Source organism: Castor canadensis, chromosome 6 (assembly GCF_047511655.1).
Source record: "Castor canadensis chromosome 6, mCasCan1.hap1v2, whole genome shotgun sequence".
Taxonomy (NCBI): Eukaryota; Metazoa; Chordata; class Mammalia; order Rodentia; family Castoridae; genus Castor; species Castor canadensis.
The window spans coordinates 112,793,804-112,817,253 of record NC_133391.1 but is presented as its reverse complement, the minus strand read 5'-3'; the positions used below and the strand labels follow the sequence as shown (position 1 = coordinate 112,817,253).

General features: G+C 41.5%; 1 non-coding gene across 1 annotated transcript; it reads right to left on the bottom strand.

Moving 5' to 3' along the window:
• Positions 1-5,709: 5,709 nt before the first annotated feature.
• LOC141424485 (small nucleolar RNA SNORA70) lies at positions 5,710-5,842 on the bottom strand. The gene has a single exon (XR_012449399.1). It is a non-coding gene; the product is annotated as a small nucleolar RNA SNORA70 (small nucleolar RNA).
• Between the last annotated feature and the right edge of the window lie 17,608 nt (positions 5,843-23,450).

The window sequence follows — 23,450 nt, the reverse complement described above, 5'->3', positions numbered from 1 at the left end:
GTGTTCAGATTAGTTAAACCCACCCGGTGCTGGTCAGGAAGACGGAGACAAGTGGGGAAGCTCTATCATAGTATCCATCTATGTGGGGTGAAACAACATTCCTGAGAAACCAGGGGAGGGTCTTAGAGGCTGACAATGTCGTACGTGGTGCCACACCACTACTCTGGAGCAAATACAGACCCAGACAATTGCAGGATGTGTTGTTTGGTTTTACTTGGGGAAGCAGAACTAGTTACAGTGCCAAACTCCCTCTGCTCAGGAGTGAGGAGTGTCCCTTACATTTCCACTCCTTCTCATCAGTGTCATCTGCTCCTGCTGTATCTAAAACATGATTTGGCCAGGTTAAAAACTAGAGACAATTTCAATTCCTTACTTCTTGCCCCCCAGTCTTGATTTCTCGAACACAGAGCCTGCCGAAGCTGGGTTTGGGAGTCCCTTGTGTCTGCTGGCCTAGAATTTTAGATTCTGCATCTCCTGCCATTTAGGCAGTCTTAAAGGCAAACTCAGGGCTTTCAAGCTCCTCCCTTCCATACAGTGGGTCTCTACACACAGCCTGCTTCTTGGTCAATCTTTTCATGCTATTCTTGAAGCTGAAAAACACCTGGCCTCTGAATATTCTTGCTTTAGAGACTCCCTGACTTGACAGTCTTTACTGATTGCAGTGGTTATGAGACAGGGGCTTCAGGTGTGCCTGAATTTGTGTTGTGATGCTCCTTAGGCTCCTGTTGGACTGAGCTGCCCTCCAGGTTCACACACACCAAAAACACACGTGCCTGGGGGTCCAGGTTCAGCTCCATGTGAGCATGGGTGACCAGTGGGAACTGGATGAGTGGTTCCTGGTGAGCTTGCTCATTTCCAGAGATTCTTTCATTAAATTGGGTCCATTATTTCCTTGTAGCATCAAATTCAGGAGCAATTAGAAGTGAGGACTTGTAATCGAAGTTAGAATTTTTCTCTGATTCATTTGTTCTTATTATTATATTCAAATATAAAATTTTTATTGTATGCATTCAATTTGTTTTAAGTCTTTTCTTGCCCTACCTCTATTGACCTTCTATCTCCATCTTAGCAATGTATTTTCTTCTGACTTGCACACAAGAAAAGCCTTGTGATGGGCAGAGGATGGAATGTTTTCATCTGGCATGGAAAGGGAGTCCCACAAAACTTCTTCAGGAAGATTCTCTGGCTACATCACTTCCCTCCGGCTTCGATGACCGAATCATCCAGACCTTCTAAGTCTTTGAAGAGCCTAGCATTCCAGGAGGTGGGACTTGGGGTCCCCTATTCTTTCAAGGACCAAAAAGCCCCTGAGGAACCTACTTTTCTCATCTATACAAATAGCTGCTGACTCTCTAGAACAGCACAGCATCCCAGAACTGAGGTCACCAATACAAGAGGAGGACACCTGTGACCTAGGTAGGTATTCCTTTTTAAGCTACTGCACCAAGAGGCCAAGGAGAAATCAAAAGATGGTGAAATGTTTTCACCATTGAATACATTCTACCTTCAGTATTTGGCTGAGTTCCTTTGCAATTTATTGTAGAATTTCTTCTTATCAGATGTTTCCCCATAGAGTTCACCTCAATGTCAGTAATCTGTTCCTATGGATTTAATAATTTATTAAGATTTTGAACTGGATTTGAGGTATTACATGACTATTACCAAAAGAGATAATGTACATAGCTTCTTTTTTAAAAAACATTTGCTCAGTTGTGATTGGATCTGGAGGAACAACAAAGGAAAATATTATGCTGAAATCATTGGGAATCAGGCTTAGCCACTGATACTGAACCCGAGACCTGTAGGGGACCTACAGCACTGGCTGGGTCCTACATCAGAACCATTGTGCCTTTCAATGAAAATAGCTCAACTATGTGTTATGACAGCATGTCCAATGGTGACATCAATAATGAAGAGGAGAAGGAGGAATATGCCAATTGTAATGATATGGTTTGGGTGTTTGACCAAATGCCATGCATGCACTGATTCGGTTACTGAAACCTTTATACTGGGTGTGTCTGACAGTTTCACCAGCCTTGGCATCTTCAGTTGATTGGTAGCAGCTGCTTTAGCTGAGACAAGAAGAATTCTAGGTCATCCAGGGTCATCTGCAAACTATGCAATAGTCAATTAGTGGTGTCAGATGTAGCCTAGGGGAGAGGGGAGCAAGGTTTTCAAGTACCCACATTCCATGCAGCTTAAACTAAGGGGTGCTTGTTTCTCTTCTCACTCGGCAAGAATTGAGTCATCTCAGTTGTACTTTGTGTAGGGCTGTTTATGACAGCCCTGGAGGTGGTCTGCCCACTGTTGATCTCCCAACTCACGCTGGGTACTCTGCCTCATTCTTGGACTCCTTTATTGCTAATACATCAGGAGGGCCAGGACAATGGCCTTTCTCAGACTAACCTTGGGTCCCATTGCCCACTTTTGTCCCTGTTTCCCCTGGGTGCAGAGTCAGTTTTTCAGTGATAGGGCTGATGTCATGATGATTTCAAGTGATTTGGTCCAAAGACAACACCTACTCCCTGAATAATATCCATGAAAAGTTAACACAGTAACTGGGTGAGTCACATTTTCCCTGTGGATGTGATTTGCAGATGTCAAGATGGAATCTCACCAGAATTTCTTCCTGAAATGGAACTTCCAGAAAGCAACAAACTGAAGAACACCCTTCCCAGGAAAAGAAAAGCCTCCTGCAGACCGGTAGGAACTCTGGTCACATGAGCACAAGCAAAGTTTCCAAAGAAACCAAAATGATAACTTAGAGAATGAGGGTAGAAAATTTCTTTATAGAAAGATTCAAATTTACAGTATACCTGACTAAAAGCTATCGAACTTACATTTTTCTCCAGATACATTAATAAATGCTGTCTTATTTGATTCTCAAAATAACTTATGAATCTGGGCTGTGGATGTGTGCTGTGAAGATACCATCCTCCATTTTAAAATTGCAACATGGGAGGAAGGACATAAGTGGCTTTTATTTCAGGGCATCTGACTAGTGAGTGATTGAGAGGGACCCAGGTCTCCTGGTGACTCTGAGGACAGTGCTGCCTTCACCTTGTCCTGCCTTTGCCATCTGAAATTACGCCACCTAAGTAACAATGCATTTTTTTTTCTTGCAGAGAGGAATGTATTTTAAAGAGTAAGAATATCAAAAATTGTACAAATATAATGAAAAATAAAGTGTTTTAGTTCTATTTTTATAATATGTTTGAATGTTTAAAGGTTTAAAAAAACTGAGGAGCAGAAGAAGAGACAAAGCAATAGACAAAGACACATCTCGAGTGTCATAGACTTACACGGAGTAATAGCCCCATGGTGTGGCTCGTTAGGATATAAAAATGTGCTTATCTTTTTCCAGCTGTAAGCAAAAACATAGTTAGTATTTCTCCTGGGTTCTAGAGAGACTGAACATGAAACTGAGGCCAGGATCAGGTCCCTGAGCACTGGCCAAAAACCAGGGAAATGCGTTGTTTTGATGCTGACAAGAGCTCCCAGGACAAAGCTCTTGCCTTGGTTTTCCTTCTTTCTTTAGAGCACAGTAACTGGAGAGTACATAGAATCCAGAGAGTAAGAGAAAATGAAGGTGGAGAGAGGAAGTCCAATCCTCAGCACCTAGCTGGGCTTGGAGGTACATACCTATAATCCCAGCACATGGGAGGCTGAGGCAGGAGGATTGCTAGTGTACAGTTCCCCAGGTGATTTTTATTTGCAGCCAAGGTAAAAACCTGATTTAAGAGCTTTGTCCAAACAGGCTGGTTGAGGAGGGAAAGAGGTACTGAAGTAAGAAAACACCTTACTTAAAGCAAAAAGGGGGGTGGGGGGTACGGTAGAGTGGTTCAAGGTATAGATCCTGAGTTCAAATCCCCAGTACCACACACACACACACACACACACACACACACACACACACACACAAGCAAATGCTGAAATGAAACAGGGATCAGTCACCCAAACCTTCTTCCAGAGAAGAGGATGAGAACAGAAGATGAGAGGATTCCACGGGCCAGAACGCAGGACCTGTGATGGGGAAAGGCAAAGAGAAGAGTTGAGGGAGTTCACTAGAAAGCTGAGTGTAAAACATTGCCTGCCCTTTTGCTGGACTAACCTTTATTTCACGGAAGCACTTGGAGGGTTGGAGGAGGGGTACTACATCTCCATTTTGGGGGTTTTGACCTCACGCTATCTTACACAGCAGCAGAACAGAGGAATTCTCACCTGAAGGTACACATTCCTATGTAGACCTCCTAAGTGTGCCACCCTCTTTATGTATCCATTCATCTTTTTTATTATCATATTATTTTGTGCTGGGGGTACATTGTGACATTCACAAAAGTTCCTACAATATATCATACTTGAATTCACACCCTCCATCATTCTCCTGGAATAGACTCAGCAGGTCTCATTTTTCCATTTACATACATGAGCGCATAATATTTTGCCCACCTCTTAAAGAAGGAAAGCATCCTGGCTGTGACTAGGACAGTCACATACCAGTCACCAGCAGAGGTGACCAGACAAGACTGGGGAAAATTGGCAAGAAGAGGGTAAGGGTCAAGGAGAGGCTGCCCTCTGAAACAACATGGAATGAAACAACATGGAATGAAACAACATGGAATGAAAATGAAAGAAAAAAAAAATCACCTTTCCAAGTTTATTCTGAGACTGCGTCAAGGTGAGGAATTTCTCCTTTTGTAACTGATCTGAATGAAGCAATGAGATTTCAGTGTATGTTAATACTGATCTAAACATCTGCTCTTGATATCAGGCAGGTGTCATCAGCATTCTGACCTCCCACCCCAGTCTATTAGTGTAGAGGACCCTGAAGTAAGGACACAGCACTTACTTACCTTTGCCTCCCTGAAAGCACACAGCTCTGTACCTACTACTGTAAGAACTAACTGGTAATAAGCATGTATGAAAAAAAACACTCTGAAGCCCATTACTTCATACAATTAATACATGCTAAAAACAGGGCATATGGAAATATGTCAGTATCTTATCAAATAGAGAATATTAATAAAGAAATAGGAATTACATTTTTAAATAACTAATTTGTAACAGAAACTAAGTGGTCTAAGTGTAGGAGAAAGATCCATTGGAACACAACTAGTGTCCTTGGTGGTAATTTCATGGGTCAAATCCCCAGCCTCTCCAGGAAAGTGGTTCCCATTTCCTGATTGCTGAGGTGTTAAGTGGAAATGCTTTCTGTGAGCACAGGTTCAGGGGAGGCATTTCTTCTCACTTTTCAAGCTGGTTCAAAATGGCAGTAAAGAAGGGGAAAGCCCACTAGAAAAGTCTCTCTCTCTCTCTCCCTCTCTCCAGGAAATGGATTTAGTAGTGTGCTTGAGTAAAAAGTGGACAGTGCAGGGAAGCACTAGGGAGAGCAGGGTCCACTATCGGTCCGGGACTGTGACTGGGGATGTATTTGGCCGTGTAGTCATTGACATGAGCCACTACTCAGCACTGAACTTGGTAAAAACTCCACTTCTTGGAGATGTGGGTTCTCTGGCCACCAGAGAGCTTGAAGTTGGCCTTGTGTCGACCTCAATCGTATGTTTTCTTCTGCAATGTGGTCCTGACAGACTTGATGACTTGGTTAACAAGGCCATTGTGATCTGGAACTCTCCGCAGGCACCCACATGCCTATCTGGAGCCTAGGTTGGGGACAGCATGATGTTGGAGATATGAATGTCAATTGCAAAAATCCATCTTAACGACCCCCCAGGGTAACCCATACCAGCGACAGCCTGTGTGCATTCCTAAGGAGGCTGATGTGAGCAGTCATTGCACATCAGTCCCCACAAAGAAAGGAGAATGCAGGCTTAATTGGCAGCAGAATCTAGATGAGCTCTTGAACTGAAGTTTAAAATAATAACCTTTGGACAAACAGGGCAGGAGAGTTGAGACCAGAAAGTGATCACATGACCTGATGTCACCCTTCAGTTCAGGGCTAGCACAGTCAGGAGGCAGTTAGGGAGCTATAGCACTGGGTGTCACTGGCTCTCAGAAAACAACATGAGATCCACAGGGAACAGTTTGATACCAAAGTCTTTTCCAAAAGGCCTGTATCACTCTGAAGTTGGGTGTCCAGTGGGGCCTGAGGGCAGGACTTTTCTATTGAAGAGCAAGTCCTTGTTTCTGAATCAGTGGGTCCCAAGTAAGCTTTGGAGTACCTCTGGAGTTTTGGAAAAGCTGCTGCTTGTGAACAAAGCATCCTGCACATACCCTGAGAACATGATTTTTTTTCCTTTTATTCATCTGTGCATACAATGTTTAGGTCATTTCTCTCCCCTTCCCCCACCCCCTCCCTTCCCCCCCTCCCCCACTACCCCCCTTGCTACCAGGCAGAAACTATTTTGCCCTTATCTCTAATTTTGTTGAAGAAAGAGTATAAGCAGTAATAGGAAGGAACAAGGGTTTTTGCTAGTTGAGATAAGGATAGCTGTACAGGGAGTTGACTCACATTAATTTCCTGTGCGTGTGTGTTACCTTCTAGGTTAATTCTTTTTGATCTAACCTTTTCTCTAGTTCCTGGTCCCCTTCGCCTATTGGCTTCAGTTGCTTTAAAGTATCTGCTTTAGTTTCTCTGTGTTAAGGGCAACAAATGCTATCTAGTTTTTTAGGTGTCTTACCTGTCCTCACCCCTCCCTTGTGTGCTCTCACTTTATCATGTGATCGAAGTCTAATCCCCTTGTTGTGTTTGCCCTTGATCTAATGTCCGCATATGAGGGAGAACATATGATCTTTGGTCTTTTGGGCCAGGCTAACCTCACTCAGAATGATGTTCTCCAATTCCATCCATTTACCAGCAAATGATAACATTTCGTTCTTCTTCATGGCTGCATAAAATTCCATTGTGTATAGATACCACATTTTCTTAATCCATTCGTCAGTGGTGGGACATCTTGGTTGTTTCCATAACTTGGCTATTGTGAATAATGCTGCAATAAACATGGGTGTGCAGGTGCTTCTGGAGCAACCTGTGTCACATTCTTTTGGGTATGTCCTCTTGGGGACTTTTTGAAAGCTAGGTTGAGTGGAAAATCTGTATCTGGCCCCAGGTGCTGAAGTTCAAGTTGATTAACACTTGGGTCCCCAAGTGTGAAAGCTCTTTATGGACACACCCCACCAGATAGAGGGAATCTATTGGGTGATTCCTATGCCCAATACCTTAGCTTCTGGTGAGGAAGCCTTAACTTTCTATTTTGTATATTTTGGTATTATACTCTTTCCAGTTTATATCCCTGCAGAAGTGTAAATAGAGTTGCTAACATAAAATCTGGGTCTGTGATGTCCTTCTGCCAGCTAGGACTGTTAAGTCCAGCCATTATTCTTAGGTTACATCTATGGAATAATCTTTTTCCCCCTTTTATTTTAGAATGCTTTGAATAGTAAAACTATTTCTTGTTTTGAAAAAAGACGTTGTGACTAATTCTTTAGAGGGAAAGAGCACAAAATTATTTCTAGCTTACCTGTTTTGCTTAATTCCCCACACTCTTGCTTCTTTAAAATTAGGTAATTTTGGGAGGAGTTAATTGTCAGTTTTTAAGTTTGTTATTTGAGAGATAAAAATGTAAAAAGATATTACCAGTTTTTAAAAAGCAGATGTAATTAATTATAATTAGTTCATGTGTAATTTATGGGGGGCAGGGAGAGCATTTGCATTGTGCATGCCCCAAGGAACTCTCCAAAGCTGCTCAAAGTTGTTTGGTAGTAGTTGAAACATTTTGTTTGGCTCTTCAGTTAACCTGGGACACACGAACATTTACTGGACCACATCTGATATCCTCCTGGGAAAATAAAACAGTAAAGTCGAAGCTTGTATAAGGGTCTCTGAACCACTGTCTGTCCTGTGGAGAGGCTGTGGCAGGTGGGACTCCTGCCTTCCCCTACAGCCTGTTCAGCATGTCTTAAATCTGAGGCTCTATGACTTACAGATGCTGGATCCCTCATCCAATTCCATCTTTGGGAGTTTCTTGCCTTTTCCCTTCACTTACTGTGTTCCTACCAAGGCCATCTTGCCTTCTGAATGTTACTACTTGTTACGTGTCAGGTACATTCGTTCCACACTTGGTATATGTTATCTTGCATGTTAGCACAACCTGAGGAGATAATGGTATTATTACTGTTTTCTCATTTGTAAAGTCCTCTATTCTGTTCCACTGGTCTTCATGTCTGTTTTTGTGCCAGTACCATGCTGTTTTTATTGCTATTGCTTTGTAATATAGTTTAAAGTTGACTATTGTGATACCTCCAGCGTTGTTCTTTTTATTGAGTATTGCCTTGGCTATTCGTGGCCTCTTGTGTTTCCAAATAAATTTAACAGCTGATTTTGCAGTCTCTTTGATGAATGTCATTGGGATTTTGATGGGAATTGCATTAAACATGTAGATTGCTTTTTGGAGTGTAGATATTTTTACTATGATGATTCTACCAATCCACGAGCATGGGAGATCTCTCCATTTTCTACAGTCTTCCTCAATCTCTTTCTTCAGAAGTTTATAGTTTTCCTTGTACAGGTTGTTCACATCCTTTGTTAAGTTTACACCTAGGTATTTGATTTTTTTGAGGCTATTGTAAATGGAATTGTTTTCATATATTCTTTCTCAGTTTGTTCATTATTAGTGTATAGAAATACTAATGATTTTTCTACGTTGATTTTATATCCTGCTACCTTGCTATAGCTGTTGATGGTGTCTAGGAGCTTTTGAGTAGAGTTTTTTGGGTCTTTAAGTTATAGGATCATGTCGTCTGCAAATAGGGATATTTGACAGTTTAAGAACATGATTTGGAAGCTTGCATCTCCTTTTCTCAAAGTTGGGCTTTTTCACTCCCAGCATGTAAAAGTTTCCAGTCTTTGTCTCCCTTGCTCTGATGTTCTTGATTAATCACATTCTGAGGGAGAGCTTGGAGCCTGGCCTGACCCACGCTGTCAGTGAAAGGAGGCAGATTAGGGAGAAGGCTCCTAGCGTTAGAGGCTTTGGCCGCAAATGCTGGCGATTAGGTTAGAATCCTTTGGACAAGCGGATTAGTGTTGGCTGAATGGACTCATTCAAACAAAGGGGAATAAAAGGCAATTTTAATCAAGACTGTACCTCATCCCTGCTGGCTAGGCAGTAGCGTCAGTGCCTAAGAATGTCTGTTCTGGGATAGTCCAGCTCGCCTGGTGAGTTGGGACTCTGCACCTGCATCAGGCAGGAATATAGTCAAAAAGTGGAGGCCTCAGAGGAGAAAATCTAGGTCAGCCTCTTTCTTGAAGATTCCAGTTCTTTGTTCATTTTATTTCTGCAGTGCTGGGGATCAAACCAAGGGCTCGCGCCTACTCTACCACTGAGCCACACACCCAGCCACAAAGATTCCAGTTTTTTAAAGTGAAATGCACTTCACATTTGGGTCGAGATAAGAACTGAACTCCATGTGTATGATCATAGGTACTTTCAAGAAAGTCAAGCGATTACCAAAAAATGTATGGCCAGTCCAAGGCCAACTGTATTTGGGTTATATAAGCTCTCCCGCATCCCCAAGCTCTGGCTACTTGGCCCTTTTGTCAGTACTGAGAGAATAAATCTGCCAGGCGTGGGCAGGCTACAGTGGGTGGACATTCCTGCCATGCTCTCCTCCTCTTTGTGCTCTTTGGAAAGAGAATGTGGCCTGTGGTTTCCTGTGTGTTTCTTTGATGAAAGTGCTGGAACTTTAGAACAATTGATAATATTTATTCTTCTGGTTGGAGAAATCAAGGAGGATTTAAGCCAAAGTTTCTCAAATCTGATGGCACCTTGGAATTGTATGGAAGGAGTCACTAAGAATATTAATGCTGGGCTCTATGCAGATATTTCTCATTTAATTGTGCGGGGTGAGGCTCAGGCAGCAGTATTGTTTCTAAGGCTCTCCACGCAATTTTAACGAGTGGCCAGGGCTCAGAACCCCCAATTTCATGTCCCCAGCTGAAAGGATGGTTGCACGGGTATGCGTGTGAACACTCTGTTAACATGATGAACTCCTAGACAGCCAGAACATCTTGTCCTCTTCTCCTGCACCTTCACAGAGTGCTGTTCACAGTGGGGTCTCAGTAATATTCAAACACAAATGCTTAATGCATGGGCAAACAGTGTGGTGCCCTCAGACATCCCGTTCCTGGCAGAGTCAGTGACTACTATTTTAGCTATGCTACAATACAGAGGCCCTTTAAGGAAAATCTGGACCAGCTGGACTTGCCGTGATTACACTCAGCACTATTCTAAGTGCTTAAGAAATGTCTAGACAGAAAAACCTTCCAGACAGTGAAAGGTAGAAGGTGTCTAGGGTGTTTTTCTTTTCTTTTTTTTTTTTTTTGGTGGTTTTTTTGTTGTTGTTATGTTTTGTTTGTCAAGTCTCTGACAAAACAGAGAAGCCTTATCTTAGGCAGAGTGTTTCTTCTGTAACTTGCTAGGAAGGGTTGTCTCTGTGTCTGATTTTCCTTAGGAAAAGTAGACCATGGTGTCACTTGTCTAAATACATATGGCAGGATCCTCCACAGTTAACCCCTGCTGTGCCATTATGACTTCAGTACCTGCAGCCTGAGCACTTCATTCTGATAAAGTTTATTAAGGAAACTAATATGACCATCAAAAAATAGAGGTAAGCAACAAGAATAAGTCAGCAGAGTGTGGAACTGGAGTTTAGAATGAGAACTTCCAATACAAGCCATCATTGCTAAACAGTGCTCCTGTCCATAGATTTTATTTTTAAAGACCCAACAACATAGAAGATCATTTTGGATTTTAAAAAGTAGCAAATAAAGCCAGCCACAGTGTCATATGTAGCACACGTCTCCAGCTACTTGGGAGACAGAGGCAGGACGATTCCTTGAGTCCAGGAGTTCTGGGCTATAGTGTTTATGCCAATCAGGTGTTTGTACTAAATTCAACATCAATATGGTGACCTCCTAGGAACAGGAGACCACCAGGCTGCTTAAGGAGGTGTGAACTGACCCAGGTTGGAGAAGCAACAAACACAAAGATTATGTTGATCTATAATCAAGGGTTTGATTAAGAGACTGGGGGAAACTTCACAATTAACTGCTTAAAACACCATGAAAAATAGATTTGGTGGGAGATTGAACCTAGAGCCTTGCACATACTAAGCAAACATTCTACCACTGAATTGCATCCTCAGCCCTTGGTTTTTTTTTTAAATAGGATCTTGAACTTGAGATCTTTCTGCTTCAGCCTCTTGAGGGCTAGGATTACAGGTGTTTTATCACCATTCCCAGAGAAAAGTAGATTTCTTCATTCCCTTTCTTTCTCCTTTCCTTCCTCTGTCCCTTCCCATACATTAACTGAGCTGAGAAGAAAACTCAAAGCTGTCATGATATCACAGGGGTGGGTAGGAAATGGTAGCAGAAGCTCCTGCACAGGGTAGCCTGTGAGATGTGCCCAAAGCGAAGGAGTCTGGAAAGGAGACAGCATGTCCCAAAGGAAGGAAAAGCATTCATAGGTGAACTCAGAACAGGCTTGTGGAGTTGGAAAGGACATCTGAAAGCTATCCTTAAACAATTGGGGGTTTTATGGCCTTTCTTAATTATCTGCAGTCATTCCATTGCCACATAGCTCTGGCATTGTTAAACTAAGCTACAGACAAAATCTGTATCAGCCAATAGTCACCAGGACTGTCTTGCTTATAAGAGACAGAAAATTGACAGCCTGGCTCAACAAACAGGGTGCTAGAGCAGCTCATATAACTGAAACACCCAGGAGAGATGTCTGGCTTCAGACAAGGGTGGCATAGGGGCTCTGATGACACCATCCACTCTCCATTTCTACTGTGGTTCCTGCAGCCTTGACTTCATTCTCATGCAGGCTCTCCTCATGTGAAGCAAGACAGGAATTAACAGCTCAAGGCTCCTATCCACTCAGCATCCCTTTCCTTCTAGTCCTTAGGCAATTCTCCTTAGCTGAGCTGTAGTCAGTGGTGACCCATAAACTTATCACATCAGCCAGGGATGGGGTACAGTGATGTAGTAACAGAAAGCCCCAAACCACTGAGAGTAGAAAATAACTGTTCCCCAAATCAAAACTGGGGGCAAAGACCAGAAGAAAAAGCAATGGGTACTGGGCAATCAGGAACAACTGGAATCCAGTTTAGTACAAACCATGCTCTTCTAAAAATCAGAAGAAAAACCCATGGTAAAAAAGAGGACAGGAATGAAAATCCCCCCATAATTCCACCACACAAATGTAACGAACAGATTTTCATTCACATTTTTCTTTGTTCCCAAGCTGAAATGTACCTGAAATCTGGAAAGTTTTCATCCTGTGACCTTGATTCTGCCTTCCTTAGCTACACAGCAAAGATCAACTCTCTTCAGAAAGCACAGAACAGCCCTTCAAGTGTTTGAAAATGGCTCTCATGTCCCTACCAAGCTATTTTCAGCCAAATGTTATAACTGTGCATGGTTTCAAGACCCTCCACCATCTTGGGTTGAGGACGTGATCCTCCTCGGGGCCTGCTCAGTTTGTCCATTCCCTCTTGACATGAGTTGTCCAGATCAGACCTTAGTCTCTGACCAGTGAGGATGGACCACAGGGGGACTGCCATTTTCCTTGCTTCACGCACAACTCTACTCATAAAGCCTATCATGACTTGCGCTCTTTGGCAACTTGGACCTTGCTGGTTCAGATGGAGCCTGGACTCTACCCACTGATAGTCCTTCCCGTAACTATTTGCCTCCTCCCATTCTACACCAATGAATTCACACTGAAACTCAATGTAGGACATTGTATGAGTCTTTGCTAAGTGTTTTAGTTGTTTGTTCTGTTTTGGTTTTGCTTTTGATCCAAACTGAGAAGTCACTGAGAACTTCCTTCTATCACTCACACATCAGTTCTTCCTACCAGCTGTAGGGCAGAGGCATGTTGACTAATGTGCATCATAGATGGAGGTGGCTGGGCCACATACAGTGTTCACCTTGAGTTAGCACCAATAGGTTAATCAGAACACCTGGGATATGATGGCATGACCAGGTCAGGATGCTGTAACTGTTCTTCATCTACTCTGTGTTGGCCACTAGAAGCAAGAAGATAACTTTTAGGCTTGTTTGAAAGTGGATGGAATTTCAATAGAAATGGGGGGTGGGGGAGGTTGTAGGTATCAGAGTTCCACATAGTGAACATGAGAGAGACAAAAAACAGCCACTTTGAGAGAGAAGACCCTGGAGCAGAGGGGATGGGTAGAGATGAAATAGATCCCTAATGGCTCAAATATCAGGTTAGGGAGTTGCCCTTTTGGGGAATCAGAGGGGAGCCCAGCATTCATTTTGGAGCAGAGCATGATAGGTTCATAACTGCCTTGTAGGTATACCTGTGGCTGCAGAACACAAAGAGCTTTGGTCAGAAGAACATACTAGAATCAAGATAAGGAAAGTTAAAGACCTAAGTCAGGATATAATGGTGCTGGGGATGAGCACAGGAGAACAGAGGGAAGGCATTTTGGAGATAAAGTAAAAAAGACTTGGCAATTGTATGTGTTGGGGGTGAGACAGGAAGAGACGATCCAAGGTGTAGAATAGAGAGAGAAAAGGGACAATTTAGGATACCTTCAGGGCTTCAGACTAGGGTAAAGTGATAAATGTTATTATCTTGAACAAAATTCGAATATCAGAAAAAGCACTGGGTTTGGAGAAAGGAATTGGAAAGAAGAATTTGTTTTTAGGTGAGGCAAAGATATTGATGGGATTCTTTATTTTTATGTAGACATTTAAAATTTTATTTTTGAGTAAATAATGTGTTTTCCACTTATAGTTATTTAGACTTCATTTATTTAGACATCATGACTATTTAAAGGAATGACTTATGTCATGATTATGCTAAGTAGTACAATGATTTGGACAATGATTTTTTTGTATAACAATTTGTTAATCCAAAAAAGTGCTATAAAAATGACATTTCAACATTATGGTTTCAGGCAATGGCACATTTGACAATTTACTTGACAGGATTCTAATGAAGAGGAGAAGGTGAGATTGGAGGTGAGAATTCAGTGCATTATACACAACTGAGAAGTAAAGCTACATAATTGATTGTGTTCAATATGGAAGAGTGTGCAAAAGGTGGACAGGGCTCTGGAGAGGTGGGTTGCGAGCTATGAAGTATTTGCAAGGGGACTTTTCTATTACTAGGTCAGGGTTGTGTACACGAGATAGGAGAGTGACAACAACAAAAAAAGCAAAGAAGAAGGAGAAAGTAGGAGACTTGAGATACTGCAGACAGTAATCACTATAGTTAGTCAGGCTTTTTTTTTTTAAACAAGTGATGGAAACTGAATTCAAATTGATTTGACAAAAAGTAATCTAGTGATTTATGTGCGGGGAAGTGCAGGCTCAGATACACACAGGGGCTCAAAGCTGTTAGGACTTATATTTACTTTGCACTTCATTCTGCTTCCCTGTGTTGGACTGGGAATCCTCTCCTTATGGTGACAAGATAGCTGTCAGGGGTTCCATTCCATCTTCTCCAGCAGGAGGAATGGTTTCCCTCAGACACAGGTCTCCAGGGCAGGTCTCTGCAGTGGCTGACTGTGCGTGCGGGGTAGTGGCCCTCGCCTGCCTGCTTCTAAGCCTGTCTCTGTGGCTAAGAGATTGTTGTTATGCTCCGAAGTTTAGAACAAAGACAACACTCACCTCTGGAGTCACAAGTGGAAAGAGCAATACGTAAACCACGTGGACTGAGAACAGCCCTAGAGGAAAATTGGGATGGAATTAAAGCACAGAAATGATGAGCAAGAGGAGATGTTGAAGGAAGAAGTCAAGGATGAGACATGAGCGTCCACAGACTTTAGACATGGAGGCTGAGTCATTTGTTTCTTTAAAAGGTCAGCATTATGGGAGGAAAAAAGACTTTAGTGCGTGAAAGGATGACTGGGAGTAGGTACAGCAGAAGGGCACAGATTTGCTGTTTCAAAGTCTATCAGTGAAGGGAGCCAGAGAGGTGAGCCCCACCTCAGTCCCATCCCACAATCACCAAGTAAGGAACTGTGCTGGGCCCTGGAAGCACTGAGATTAACAATTTCCAGGCTCTGCCCTCAAGAATCCCCCAGAACAGAAGAGACAATTGTAAATGAATAGATTATGGAGAGAAGAAATAAACAATGTCTCCCAGGTTTCAGAGTGGGAGGGTGCAGCAGGGAGGAGCTGACATTAAGTCATCACCGAAGACAGAATGAAGGCTTCTCAGGGGAGGTGGTGCCTGACCTGGGTTTTGTGGGATGATTGAGCGTTTATTTCAGAAGGCAAAATGGAGAAAGGACCAATCATTTCATGAAGAAGGCACATGGGTGCACATTGCTGGAGTGGAAAATACAGGGGGATGGGAAGGGCAGGTGGAAAAGGGCCTGTGTGATATGCTGGACAGTTGCAACTTTGTCCTGAAGGTGCTGGGTGGCAGGCAGTGAAAGGTTTTAAGTTAAGGCAAGACAGTGTCAGATTAGCTGGTGCTGGTGGTGGAAGGAATGACGTGGTCCAGCACAAAGACAGGGACAGGGAAGCCTGTCCTGTAGAGTGTAAGGATCATCAGGAGAGGGAAAAGTGCTAAGATTTGGTAGCTGTTGGATGGGACAGTGACAGAGAGAAGCCGGAGAGGTGTTGATGGGGCTAGGGAGGGACACAGGTGCAAGCAGGAAGGGATAATAGGAGGGGGTCGCTCCCTGGAAGGTAAGGAAGGTGGCCCCGGATAGGGGTGTCATCAGAGACAGGCTGGGCCTTGAGTTAGGGGGAAAGATGCAGACTGGCTGGGAACCCAGAGCGACACTAAGGAGGATCACCTTCTGGGACTGCTTAGGCTTCAGATTTCCCTCTGAGAAAGAAGCTCACAGGAGAAACAACCATGACAACTCCACCTCATGTCCCCCTCCTCTGCCACGGCCTCGCCAAGGTCTTCATCACCTCCACCAGTGGCTCCAGTGGGGATGGGGTGCTTGTTGGAGTCTGGCTGATCCAGGGACCCCTTCAAACCCGTGCTCATCCTGGCATCTGACTCAGAGGGTCTACAAGGAAGACCCAGCGCGAGTGTTTTCAGAAATTTTCGTATAGGAGGTGGAGATCGAGATACCCAGGACTGAGTCCCCAGCATTGGCGATGGTGTGGGAGAAGATGGGCTGGGAGTCTGCAGAACTGAGTGTGTAAAGTGACTCAAGGAAGGAGGACAGGAGAGGGAAAGAGCGGGGGCTCGCGTTCTCGCCCTCTGCGGATCGCCTTTCGCGGTGCCACCCTCGGGCTGCCCTTTTTATGACTTTCCCCTTCAACAGCTCCAAGTGTTCACCTTAGCCTGTGGCGGCCAGCAGCAACATGCAGGGCAGCAAAATGTGACTCGGAACTGTAAAAGCTGAGCACTGTGAAAACAATCAGGCTTTTCGGAAATATCATAGCCACTCTTCCAGATGCAAACAACGAAAACCAGGAGAAAAAACCCTAAACTACTGACGGTGGAAGGGCACTGGGGATCGTCAGAAGCTGCGGCGGCTTGTGTGCAGCACTGCCCTCTGCTGGCCACAGTCAGGCCTGCAGCTGAATGGCAATGGCATTTTGGGAAGATGGAGAGGACAGATGAGTTGGGGTTTTGAGTCTTGTCCATCAAGTCACGTGATGTCACTAAATCCACCGTAATGCTTTAAGTACAAACCGAGCCTCAAACTTTAGGTTTGGAGACTTTCCAGTTAACTATGTTCCAATAAAGATATCTAGGAAAATATCTAGGAAAGCCTTGGAAAAGTTTCCTTAGGAAGGATTTTGATGTGTACATTAATGGTCACAGTTACCTGGACATAAGCTACAGATGTAGACATTTTTCCTAGAATTAATGAACTTTCAAATAATTTGTGGTAATTCTCTGCTGTTTATAATAGTGACGAACAAGTATTGAATATATATATATATATATATATATATATATATAGTTATTGTCACCTTCTGTGCATTACATTAACTTTCGCAACAACCCAATGAGACCAGAGGTATAGGAGATCCCTGGTGTCCACGAGTCTGTGGTTCCAAGGAGATGTGTACTGCAGATGCTCCGTTAATTTTCCCATAGTGCCGCCCAACTTGCAACAAAGACAAATACCAAATTTTACTTTATCTTTTCAATTAAGCACCTTAACTTTGCTTCTTGGGTACCCTTTGCTTTTTGGGAGGCAGAGTTTCACAAAATTAAGGGAAAGGAGACACTCAGCAGATCACATAATGATTTAAACACAACTGACAATACTGCAGGACTGACTAAGAGCTCCTTTACATCAGCTGAGCTGTGTCATGTGCGGGATTTAAATTTTTTGTTTGGGAAATTTCTTTTTATTTATTTACCATGCTTGGTTAAAACTGCATGTGATAAATCCATGAACAGGGCGGGCTCACTGTGTCATCATTCATACTTTACAAATGAGGTAACTGAGGTACAAATAGTCTAAATACCATGGCCAATGTCACAAAACTTTGACAGAGCAAGGAATTAAACTTAGAACAATTATATAATCTGATTATAAGGTCACATGGGCTAAAAAATGTATAATTGCCCTAACATTCCTGAGGTTTATTTCCCATTCATGGAATTGTCCTTCACAGGTATTTCTTGTGACTGGATGCCTCTCTTCAGACCCCTTGTAACTGTAGCTTCACCATTACCTGGGCCTGGTCATTTTCATGCATATACAGCCAGCTAGAAGAAGAGAAGATAGCCCAAAGAAGGCACTCTTGCTTCTGAGTTGCTCTGGCTTACATTCCCAGGGCAATAACTAGTGTCTTGGCCACACTGAGATGCAAAGGGGACTGGGAAATGTAGTCTATGTCTGGTCAGCCCCCTTTTAGCACCAACTTGACACCATGGAATGGGGAGCAGGGATTTGGATGTTAGCTGACCATCTTTGCCACCCTCTAGTAAGCAAGATGGGATGGTTCACTGACTCAGGTCCAGGTGGCACCATAGAAAGATCCCAAGCCTGGAGTCTTTCACTTATAAGATACCTTTCCTGTTGACAAGACTCTTTCACACCAATTATTTCATTTAATCCTCACAACTCCAAAACGTTTTATGGTAGAGAGAGGAGCAGGCAGAACTGTGAGCAAAACCATTTGTTCCGGGGTCCATGGCCTGAATCAGCATTGCTCTTTAAACCTGAAGACTGTCAAGAAAGACACAAAGTGTCTGCCAGAAAGACACAAAGGCAGGTGTGACAAAGAGGCTGTTGGAGAGACCAAAGAAACTTCTCTAAGTTTTTTCCTTATCTTCTATTTTGATTAAATGTCACAGAACACATAGAACCTGGTCTACACTTCACAATTTAATGACTTACAACTGCAGATTTTGATCACTCTACTATGTTTTTTTTTGATGTTTTTATTAGTGCACATCAATTGTACAAAGGGGTTTCATTGTGATATTCCATACATACATATAATGAATGTACTTTGATCAAATTCACCACCTCTGTTACTCTTTCTTATCTCACCTCCCCCTTTATGAAACAATTTTAACAACTTTCATTGTTCTATTTTCACACGTGCTTACGATATAACTGTTCATATTTACCCCCTTCGCTCTCTCCTTTTGCCGTCCCTCATTCCTAGTTCCCACCCACAAACAGTCCCCATTTTACACTCCTATCATTCATTTAACATCTACATTCTACGTATGAGAGAGAGCATGCAATATTTGTCTGTTTCTATCTGCTTTATTTCACTTAACAGTTTTATCCATTTTCCTACAAATAACATAATTTCATTCTTCTTTATGTCTAATACTCCATTGCGTGTGTGTGTGTGTGTGTGTGTGTGTGTGTGTATCTCACGTTTTCTTCTTAATTGTTACAGATTAAGCACCACTAAGGACGTTATGGGGGGGGGTCTTCACTTATTTTCCCATCTACACCTTTGCCTACTTTATCAGAGTCTCCGATAAATATCTAGTAATAAGGAGGGACTCTCACTATTTTAATTCTCACCAACCCTTCAATCTGGTCTAGTTTAATAATTTAAAGTTTTTAAAAATATTTTTATTGTAAAATGTTTAAAATATACAAAAATGAAAATATTATACACATATAAGTACTCAACAAATAAATAAAAATAATAACATGTTATTTTCCAAATATCTTTGTTATTGATTTTTCAGTTAATTCCATTACATTCAGAGGATATATTTTGTTTGCTTTGATGATAGGAAAATTCCTTAGATTAATTAAATTAAGTAACATTTATCTAAGCAAAACAAAACAAAAAGAATGTACAAAATTGGGGAGCTCCCAGACCAGAGTAGGTTCTTTTTTTTAAATTTATTTTTAAAACATAATACATATATGTCTGCATTATATAATGTTTAAATCAGGTCTAGCACGTTATGATTTGGACTTTAAACATCCCTCAAATGCCCTTGTGCTAAAGACTTGGACATCCCAGCAGATGGTGGTGTTGGGAGGTGGTGGAACCTTTAAGAGTTGGAGCTCATGGGAGGAAGATATGTCATTGGGAATGTGCCCTTGAAGGGGACATTCAGACCAAGGCCCCTTCCTCTTTCTCTCTTTGTTTCCTGGCCACTATGAGGTGAGCAGCTTTGCTCTGTCATGTGCTGCTTACCATGATATTCTGCCTTGCCACAAGCCCAAAAGCAATGGAGCCAGAGACTCTGGGCTGAAACCTTTGAAATCATGAGCCAAAATAAAGTTTACCTCCTTCAGTTTATTTTTCTCAGGTATTTTGTCACAGCAGTATAAAGCTAGCACCTATCTATCTCATCATTTATCATTTCTTTTGAAATATACAGTACATTTTTGTTCTTGATAGTCACTCTACTATGCAACAGCACACCACAACTCCTCATGCCTGTGTAACAGTAACTTAGTACTTACGGGTCAATCTCTACCATCTCTCTTCCCTAGAGAACTTTAGCCAACATTAGACAGCATTTATAGAAATAACAAAGATGAGAACTAAAAACAACACAGATGGCTACAGCCTACTCAATCAATCAATTGGTTACAGCTTCATTGACTTAGTTTACTATGGGTTTGACTCTGTATTGATTTGCTCTTTGGGGACCAGTACAGGTGCCCAGTTCAAATCAATGGCCTCCTTTAAAATACTACCTCACACCCTTCAAATTATTTCACATTTGCTAAGTTTTGTTTATAGTACATCTAGAATATGGTCTATCTGGTGACTATTCCATGTGCACTTGACAAGCATGCTTAGTCTGCTGTTATTGGGTATTCCTTATAAATACTATTCAAGTCAAGTTTGTTGATAGCATTGTTCAGGTCTACTATTTCCTTGCTGATTTTTAGTCCAATCCACCTGTTCTTTTGATTACTGAGTAAAGAGCATTGAACTCCACAACTCTAATTGTAGATATGGCTATTTTGCTTTAGTTTCTTTCAGTTTTTGCTTCACATGTTTTTTGAGATTTTGTTGTTAGGTGCATATACATTTATGCCCTCTTTATTTCTGAAATAGTCTGAATTTTGAATTCTACTTTAATAATAACTTGATTCCACTCCCATCCTTTTACTTTTCACCTAATTAAAGGTGTTTAAAGGTATGTCTAAAATGAATTTCTTTTTTAAATTTTTAACAGCATATATTCATTGTACAAGGGGGAGTCATTGTGACCTTTCTGTATATATGCTTACATTAGTTAGGTTCATCCCTACCATCTCTCTCCCTTATCACCCTGCCTCCCTATTAAAACAATTACAATAGGTCTCATTGTTCTATTCCACCTAAGTATATAAAGTACATTGACCATATTCACCCACCTTTATCCCCTCCACTCATCCTTAAAGTAGATTTCTTTTTTTTTTTTTTGTGGTATTGGGATTTGAACTCAGTACCTACCCCTTGAGCTACTCCGCCAGCCTGTTTTTGTAATGGGATTTTCAAGATAGGGCCTCATGAACTATTTGCCTAGATTGTCTTCGAACCATGATCCTCTTGATATCTGCCTCTGGCCATTGGTGCGCAGCCAAGGTGGATTTCTTTTTTTTTTTTTTTTTTCATTTTTCTTTTATTATTCATATGTGCATACAAGGCTTGGTTTATTTCTCCCCCCTGCCCCCACCCCCTCCCTTACCACCCACTCCACCCCCTCCCGCTCCCCCCCTCAATACCCAGCAGAAACTATTTTGCCCTTATCTCTAATTTTGTTGTAGAGAGAGTATAAGCAATAATAGGAAGGAACAAGGGGTTTTGCTGGTTGAGATAAAGATAGCTATACAGGGCATTGACTCACATTGATTTCCTGTGCGTGGGTGTTACCTTCTAGGTTAATTCTTTTTGGTCTAACCTTTTCTCTAGTACCTGGTCCCCTTTTCCTATTGGCCTCAGTTGCTTTAAGGTATCTGCTTTAGTTTCTCTGCGTTAAGGGCAACAAATGCTAGCTAGTTTTTTAGGTGTCTTACCTATCCTCACCCCTCCCTTGTGTGCTCTCGCTTTTATCATGTGCTCATAGTCCAATCCCCTTGTTGTGTTTGCCCTTGATCTAATGTCCACATATGAGGGAGAACATACGATTTTTGGTCTTTTGAGCCAGGCTAACCTCACTCAGAATGATGTTCTCCAATTCCATCCATTTACCAGCGAATGATAACATTTCGTTCTTCTTCATGGCTGCATAAAATTCCATTGTGTATAGATACCACATTTTCTTAATCCATTCGTCAGTGGTGGGGCATCTTGGCTGTTTCCATAACTTGGCTATTGTGAATAGTGCCGCAATAAACATGGATGTGCAGGTGCCTCTGGAGTAACAGTCTTTTGGGTATATCCCCAAGAGTGGTATTGCTGGATCAAATGGTAGATCGATGTCCATCTTTTTAAGTAGCCTCCAAATTTTTTTCCAGAGTGGTTGTACTAGTCTACATTCCCACCAACAGTGTAAGAGGGTTCCTTTTTCCCCGCATCCTCGCCAACACCTGTTGTTGGTGGTGTTGCTGATGATGGCTATTCTAACAGGGGTGAGGTGGAATCTTAGTGTGGTTTTAATTTGCATTTCCTTTATTGCTAGAGATGGTGAGCATTTTTTCATGTGTTTTCTGGCCATTTGAATTTCTTCTTTTGAGAAAGTTCTGTTTAGTTCACATGCCCATTTCCCAAAGTGGATTTCTAACATTCTGTTTGCTACTCTAATTTTTAGTCCTCTTCTGTCTATTTCATTTCTTCTTTTTTTTAATCATTTGAACATTTAATAGAATTCTTGATTAATTTGTGTTTGGATAATTAGTATTCTATTTTAATTTATGTATTTTCTTTCTTGCTGTCTCATTTAAAAAAATTATTGATGCTCTAGAGGTTACAATATGTATACCTAAACTTTCACATTCTACTAAGAGGTCATATTTTACCACTTAAAGTAAAATATAGAAGCCTTCAAACTGTATGTGTCCCTTTACTTTTCTTCCTACTTCTACATAGTGAAATCTCCACTCTAGAATTTTATGATTTTTCATTCAAGACTCACCCATAGTTTAAATGACTGAAGAGAAGATAGTTTTATAAACATGGATGTTTGCCATAGCTTGCTCTTCCTCCCTTAAGTTTCAAGTTTCCTCTAATATCATCTTGCATCAGCTGAAGAACATCTTTTAGCATTTGTTTTACCGCAGGTTTCTTGGCAATAAATTCTTTTGGTTTTCCTTGATGTCTGGTGACCCCACAGGAACCATGATGAGACCTTACCTATGGGTTAAAAGCACAAGACAAAAGGGGGGCAATCCTGAAATTCATCCCTCCAGTTCTCTTTAAATGTTTACTCCATTTTCAATCCACCTCTTATCCTTTGCTTTTCAGAGACCGGTGTAGTCTTTGTTTTTGTCCAACATTTTTAGTTATAATCAATGTCATAGTTTGTGATGGGCTTACTCTATTTTGACCCAAGTCTGCTTCTTCTGTGTTTGGAATTTTTCTAGCTTCTTAATATGGAAGTTTAGGTAACTTATTTGAGACTTTTTTTTTGCTGGTGTAAGAATTTAAAGCTATAAATTTCCCTCTAAGCTCTGCTTTTGTTGCATCTAACAAATTTTGATATATTGTATTTTCATTATCTTTCAGTTTAAAATATTCTGTAATTTCCCTTGTGATTTCTTCTTTGATTTATGGATTATTTAGAAGTGCATTGTTTAATTTCTAAATATTTAGAGCCTCTCCAGATATCTTTTTCATCACTGAATTCTCATTTAATTCTGATGTGTTCATAAAACATAACTTTTACCATATTAAATATATTAAGGACTGTTTTATAGTCAGTGCAATTGTCTCTTGGTGAATATTTATGTGTAACTTGGAAACATGGTATTATTCTGCTGAGTTTTGGTGTGGTATTCCATAAAATTTTAATTGGTTCAGCTTTATATTGTTACCTATTTTCTATCACTAGTTCTATCAATTACTGAGAAAGTGTTGAAATTTTGCATTTCTATTTTTGATTTTG